Below are 7,251 nucleotides of genomic sequence, written 5' to 3' on the forward strand. Positions count from 1 at the left end.
CGGTCCACATGACGGTGAGGAAAAATCCAAATTTAGTGGCACTGAAGGGAAAGGAGGGGTGAGCGGCGCTCTGGGACTAAGTGTGGTCTGTGTTTCTGGCATCCGGTCCATATGCGCCTCGTGGACTGCTGCCAAGGATGCCACCGGAGTTGTAGTATCAGCAAATGGGAACAGGAACCCCTCAATAGTAGGTTGCAATGGATCTGGAGCAAGGGTAGATGGCCCCGTTTCCCTAATCTTTGCCTTCCTTTTTTATGTGACATTGTGGCACATTTTTGTTTGAAGAAATGGAAGCGGTACAGAGAAGGGCAACCAGGAAGGTGGAGGATCTTCATAGGATGACATACGAGGAGAGATTGAAGAATCTAAATATGTACTCCCTGGAGGAAAGGAGGAGCAGGGGTGATATGATTCAGACTTTCAGATACTTGAAAAACTTTAATGATCCAAAGACAACGACAAACCTTTTCCGTCAGAAAAAAATCAGCAGAACCAGAGGTCACGAGCTGAGGCTCCAGGAAGGAAGACTAAGAACCAATGCCAGGAAGTATTTCTTCACGGAAAGGGTGGTGGATGCCTGGAATGCCCTTCCGGAGGAGGTGGTGAAGTCTAAAACTGTGAACGACTTCAAAGGGGCGTGGGATAAACACTGTGGATCCATCAAGTCTAGAGGGCGTGAATAAAATGGAGGCATTCAAACACTGCACGGAGCGGCAGTAGCCACAGCAGCATTCAAACACTGCATGGAGCGGCAGTAGCCACAGCGGCATTCAAACACTGCACGGAGCGGCAGTAGCCACAGAGGCATTCAAACACTGCACGGAGCGGCAGTAGCCACAGAGGCATTCACGGAGCGGGAAGCCAGTGGCCAGTAGTTGGTGTTCCACCTTCATGGAGCGGAAGGATGGAGGGCTGCTATCTCCAAAAAAAAAATAAAAATAAAAACAGGGGTGGGTAAGAGTATGGGGCAAGGGGGTGGCCTGCTTGTTACAGCAGTTGCTACCCCCAATTGAGCTGGATGTCACTTGGATGCAGATTCAAAGCTGCTCTCTAAATTGGGTGGAGGGGAATTAGGGCTGGAGCGTACTGGAAGCCAATAGTAACAGGTGGGAGAGAGAAAAAGGGGAAAAAAATGGATAAAGTGCGTAGCTTGCTGGGCAGACTTGATGGGCCATTTGGTCTTCTTCTGCCGTCATTTCTATGTTTCTATGTTTCTATGAGGAGCTCCACCGTCCCATTCCTCTCATCTAATGGCCATCTTGGATCTCCATCATTATTCATTTTACTCAATGAATACTCTATTAAGTAATGTTGATTAGAACCATGCATAAACATGCCTTTAAAAACACTTTAATAAATAGTCTTCACGGTTGGCAGTAGATTGGCACAAACAATGGACTTTCATTGCTAACATTTCATTGCTAACATTTCGTTAACCATACATATTTATTTTGGGATAGAAAAATGAACCCAACATATCAAAAATATTACTGATTAATAATGAAACACATTTCCCTTCATAAGTTTTGTTGATTTTCTAATCCTATCAAAATATATTTGGGGGAGTGGCTCAAATTGAAAATAAATCTAACAGTTTTATAAAGGAACAGAAATGATATTGGTTATTCAATATACAAAAGGAGGAGGGAAGGCAAACGTCTACTTCACCCTCCATTGCCTCAGGTATAAACTTAGATTGTGAGCCGTCTGTAGACGGAAAAATACCTACAGTATGTGAGTGTTTATTTATATAATTTATTTATTTAAAAATATTTCTATCCCACTTCTAAAAAGTTTGAAGTGGGTTATGCATAAACATTCATAAAAGTTTACTGGTAAAATAAAAAGTATGCAATATAATAAATCTCAGTGGATTATATGTACAAATGAAACATAAAGTGAAAACCATGTACAGGATATGCATGGATTTTTGAAAGCTGCTCTTTAACCCAGAAACATGCTTTACCCCACCATGCCCCAGCAGGGAACAAAGCCTCAGACGTCTGGCTACCTGCTGAACCTTCCCTTTCTTTCATGCCGTATTTCACCCTCCCCCCTTTCACTACACTTATTACATAAGCCAAACATCTGAATATGTATAACTAAAGATTAACCAGGCTCGGGTTATCTGCCAACTGCGACATATGACAAACTGCCGAACCCAATTGCTCCTAAACACCTTGAAAGGGAGGGAGGAAAAAGAACAATCCTAGACAAAGCAATGTGAGTAAACCATCAACTTGCACTCCTATCAATACATCAAACCCACGCCCCACCACAACTTTCCTCATGGGAATCTAGCTAACCTGGAACCAATGCAACTCCTGCATGATTCAAATTTCAATGCAGAAGAGGCACCAAGACCAAACACCCCTCCCATCTCTCCTCAATTTAAAGTTTATACAAAGCCATTGCCCACTTCATTTCCATTATATGAAAGGATGTGGAGGAGAGAGTAAGCCTTTATCATGTCACAAAATGCATGAAACAAATGGAAAAATTGGAGGGGGGGGGCTGAATCTTGGCAGTTCATAGGACAGCTCACCATGATGCTATCCACGGCAGAACATATTCCCAGGATTGTCTTTGTTTACTTTTGCCTGGGTGAAGTGCAAGATCCTCCAGAAAATCCAACAGTTCTAAGGTAAAGGTAGACGGATTTTCTTGCAAATCATTGTTAGCTCAGATGGTATGCCAAACATTTAATTCAATTTAATTTAATTTAATTTAATTATGTACTATAAGTGTTCTGGGAAGATTATGCCCCAGAGGCCTCTGAAATGTATTTTAATGAGCTCACTTCAGCTTTGGAAAATGCATGAAATTCATGACTAAAGTAAAAAAAGTATTTATGATTAATACTTGAAGAGAAGATATATTCCATATTTTATTTTCTAATTATTATTATCATCACCAGTGTACAGAAGAAAACAGAAATTTTTGGAACTCAATTGTTACTGTGCACATTTTCATGAAGCATTTAAGGATTTTGGACAAATGACTTCAAACAAAAACCTGCAAAGCCTCAGCAGAAAACAGCAGGTTATTATTAACTTACATTTACATTTGTTATGCCCGTCGGTCGCAGACTGCTGCAACCACTCTTCCTCACCACTTTCGTTACTTCCCTAACTCTGTGGGGTAGACTGGCAGCCTCCACCAGCCGCCGACGGCCTGCACACCACTCCCAGGCCTCCCGGGGCAGCATGGACACCACCAACCACCATCTTACCATCAGTAGTCTCTGGGCAAGCACGCACTGGCAAATCTTAAACCCATCATGGCGGGAACCTCGGGGGCATCCTATCCGGATGACGTCGTCTCTTCAGGACATTTAAGCCAGCTGGCCCCGCCTACCGATGACTTGGCAAAGAGATCCCTTCCTTGCTAAATCTGCCTCACCTCTGAGGACCTGCATTCCAGTTCCTGCTTCCAAGCATAGACGTCTTGGGTACCCGCTCCTCGGGGGCCCTCTCCTCGTCTTGGCTATCTGCTCCTCAGAGGGCCTATCGCTTGGAACCTCTGCCTACCCCATTCCCTGGGGCTTTCATGGAACCTTCCCTACTCTCTCTGAATACCCCACTCCGCAGACCACTTCGTTCTACTGAGGATTCCTCTGGTGTACCCCGCTTCGTGGACCATTGACATTTCTATAGAGGACCTCGCTGGTGCTCCTTGCTCTGCAGACCACTATCATCTCTATGGAGGACCTTCACCGTGAGTATCCTGCTCTGCGCACCTGTACCATCTCTACTAAAGACCTCATCAGCATGCCTGCTCTGTTGATCGCTATCATCCTTTCTAAGGACCCTCTCCAGTGTACCCCGCTTCGCAGATCATTACCATCTCCATTAAGGACCTCATTGGCATACCCCACTCTGCACACCACTACCGACTCAGCTGAGGACCTTCTTTGGTGTACCCCAATCCACGGGCCACTACCAACTCTACAGAAGACATCACCAGTGTACCCCGCTCTGTGGATCACTACCATCTCTACAGAATTATCCACTCAGGGTATTTTCATCTCTTTGGACTATGTGACTCTGCGCCTGCTAGACCCCCCTCTCTGGCACCCCATGTTTCACGGGTTGTGTCATTCTCTCTCTTTAATAAAGACTCTAGACTGATATTGTGCTGACGTCACTGAGACCTCGCCTCCCGACGGTGAGCCTCACAGGGCTCCTCCCTGTGGGCAGTACCATCTCTCACCTCAGCCCAGGGCCCACACACTAACTAATCCTAACAACATTGTTGTGTGCTAAGCAGTTTTGAACTCAGTTATTCAAAAGAATAATTTAAAAAAACCAAGATACACACTCTCTCCTTGAAAATTGGTGAGTAAATACAAGTCTTTATGAGGTGCATTTTCAGGCATGGGCTGACTGACAAAGTTAAGTGAATAAATTTGTCTGGTAAATATTTGTTTAAGTACATATCCAGCTATAACAAAATCATGCTAGGTGAAGTGCAGCAAATGAACAGATGTAAAACAAGCAAAAAGCAATCAAAACATTAGTATAAAACCAAATATTTAGCCATTCAGCTCTGCTTTGGTTGCACAACTCCACTTTTTCAAAGGGACCTCCCCGCAGTGCTGCTTGGACCTCAGCTTGCTACTCCTTTCTGCCCCAAAACCAGCCCTGACTATGCAGGAAATATAATGCTTATGTACAGTGCGTGGAACCTGAGCAAGCTCCTTAATACATGTGAACAATGTGTAAAACATTGATAAGACAGGCAAAGAGAGAATTTGAAATGAAGTTGGCCATAGAGGCAAAAACTCATAATAAAAACTTTTTAAAATATATCCAAAGCAAGAAACATGTGAAGGAGTCAGTTGGACCATTAGATGACTGAGGGATCAAAGAGGCTCTTAGGGAAGATAAGGCCATTGCATAAAGACTAAATTAATTATTTGCCTCCGTGTTTACTAACGAGGATGTTGGGGAGATAGTTCCGGAGATGGTTTTCAGGGGTGATGAGTCAGACGAACTGAACGAAATCACTGTGAACCTGGAAGATATAGTAGGCCAGATTGACAAAATAAAGAGTAGCAAATCTCCTGGACCGGATGGTATGCATCCTAGGGTACTGAAGGAACTCGAAAATGAAATTTCTGATCTAATAGTTAAAATTTGTAACCTATCATTAAAATTATATATTGTACCTGAAGACTGGAGGGTGACCAATGTAACCCCAATATTTAAAAAAGGCTCCAGGGGCGATCTGGGTAACTATAGACCAGTGAGCCTGACTTGAGTGCTGGGAAAAATAGTGGAAACTATTCTCAAGACCAAAATCGTAGAGCATATAGAAAGACATGATTTCATGGAACACAGTTAACATGGATTTACCCAAGGGAAGTCTTGCCTAACAAATCTGCTTCATTTTTTTGAAGGGGTTAATAAGCATGTGGATAAAGGTGAACCGGTAGATGTAGTGTATTTGGATTTTCAGAAGGCATTTGACAAAGTCCCTCATGAGAGGCTTCTATGAAAACTAAAAAGTCATGGGATAGGAGGCGATGTCCTTTCATGGATTACAAACTGGTTAAAAGACAGGAAACAGAGAGTAGGATTAAATGGTCAATTTTCTCAGTGGAAAACGGTAAACAGTAGAGTGCCTCAGGGATCTGTACTTGGACTGGTGTTTTTCAATATATATATATAAATGATCTGGAAAGGAATACGACGAGTGAGGTTATCAAATTTGCGGATGATACAAAATTATTCAGAGTAGTTAAATCACAAGCAGACTGTGATACATTACAGGAGGACCTTGCAAGACTGGAAGATTGGGCATCCAAATGGCAGATGAAACTTAATGTGGACAAGTGCAAGGTGTTGCATATAGGGAAAAATAACCCTTGCTGTAGTTACACGATGTTAGGTTCCATATTAGGAACTACCACCCAGAAAAAGATCTAGGCATCATAGTGGATAATACTTTAAAATCGTTGGCTCAGTGTGCTACAGCAGTCAAAAAAGCAAACAAAATGTTAGGAATTATTAGGGAGGGAATGGTTAATAGAATGGAAAATGTTGCTCCATGGTGAGACCACATCTTGAATACTGTGTACAATTCTGGTCGCCGCATCTCAAAAAAGATATAGTTGCGATGGAGAAGATACAGAGAAGGGCAACCAAAATGATAAAGGGGATGGAACAGCTCCCCTATGAGGAAAGGCTGAAGAGGTTAGGGCTGTTCAGCTTGGAGAAGAGACGGCTGAGGGGGGATATGATAGAGGTCTTTAAGATCATGAGAGGTCTTGAACGAGTAGATGTGACTCGGTTATTTACACTTTCGAATAATAGAAGGACTAGGGGGCATTCCATAAAGTTAGCAAGTAGCACATTTAAGACTAATCGGGGAAAATTCTTTTTTCACTCAATGCACAATAAAGCTCTGGAATTTGTTGCCAGAGGATGTGGTTAGTGCAGTTAGTGTAGCTGGGTTCAAAAAAGGTTTGGATAAGTTCTTGGAGGAGAAGTCCATTAATGGCTATTAATCAATTTTACTTAGGGAATAGCCACTGCTATTAATTGCATCAGTAGCATTGGATCTTCTTAGTGTTTGGGTAGTTGCCAGGTACTTGTAGTCTGGGTTGGCCACTGTTGGAAACAGGATGCTGGGCTTGATGGACCCTTGGTCTGACCTAGCATGGCGATTTCTTATGTTCTTATGGGGAGAGTGAGAGATGAGAATTACATCAGATTTCAATTACCTACTCGTTATCTAAGTCTGTGGGGGCCCCAAATAGTATTGTAAGCCAATAGCCATATACTTTTATTTCCCATTAATAATGTTTGTACTTTGTAAGTCTTTCAATTATAGATAAATCAGACAGATGGGATTTCCAGCATTTCATCTGCAGTTCAGATTCCAAAAATAAGCAATGGCATGTCTTGCCAGCTGAATGCACTGATTAACCAGGTTCTTATTATTGGCAGATGTGGAAGCTGCCTCCCCATGACCCAGTAAAGAAAGCACAGGAGAGAAGCCAGCCTGTGCTCCAGTCACAAGGGCAGATGTCATTTCTATAAGAGACCAGAGCAGTTATATCTCCATGACTGCCAATCTTGTGAGTGCTAGCTGAATCAGTAGGTACGATGCAACCTTTTCATTTTCTGAAATATATCAGGATATTAAGTGCAGTATTCCAGCTCTGAGCCCCATCTTCTTCCATGAGGTCAGTACCATGTTCCTGATTCTATTTTTACATCAGTTTATTTAGCGCACCTTACCTCA

The sequence above is a fragment of the Rhinatrema bivittatum genome, unplaced genomic scaffold (genome assembly GCF_901001135.1).
Source record: "Rhinatrema bivittatum unplaced genomic scaffold, aRhiBiv1.1, whole genome shotgun sequence".
Lineage (NCBI taxonomy): Eukaryota > Metazoa > Chordata > Amphibia > Gymnophiona > Rhinatrematidae > Rhinatrema > Rhinatrema bivittatum.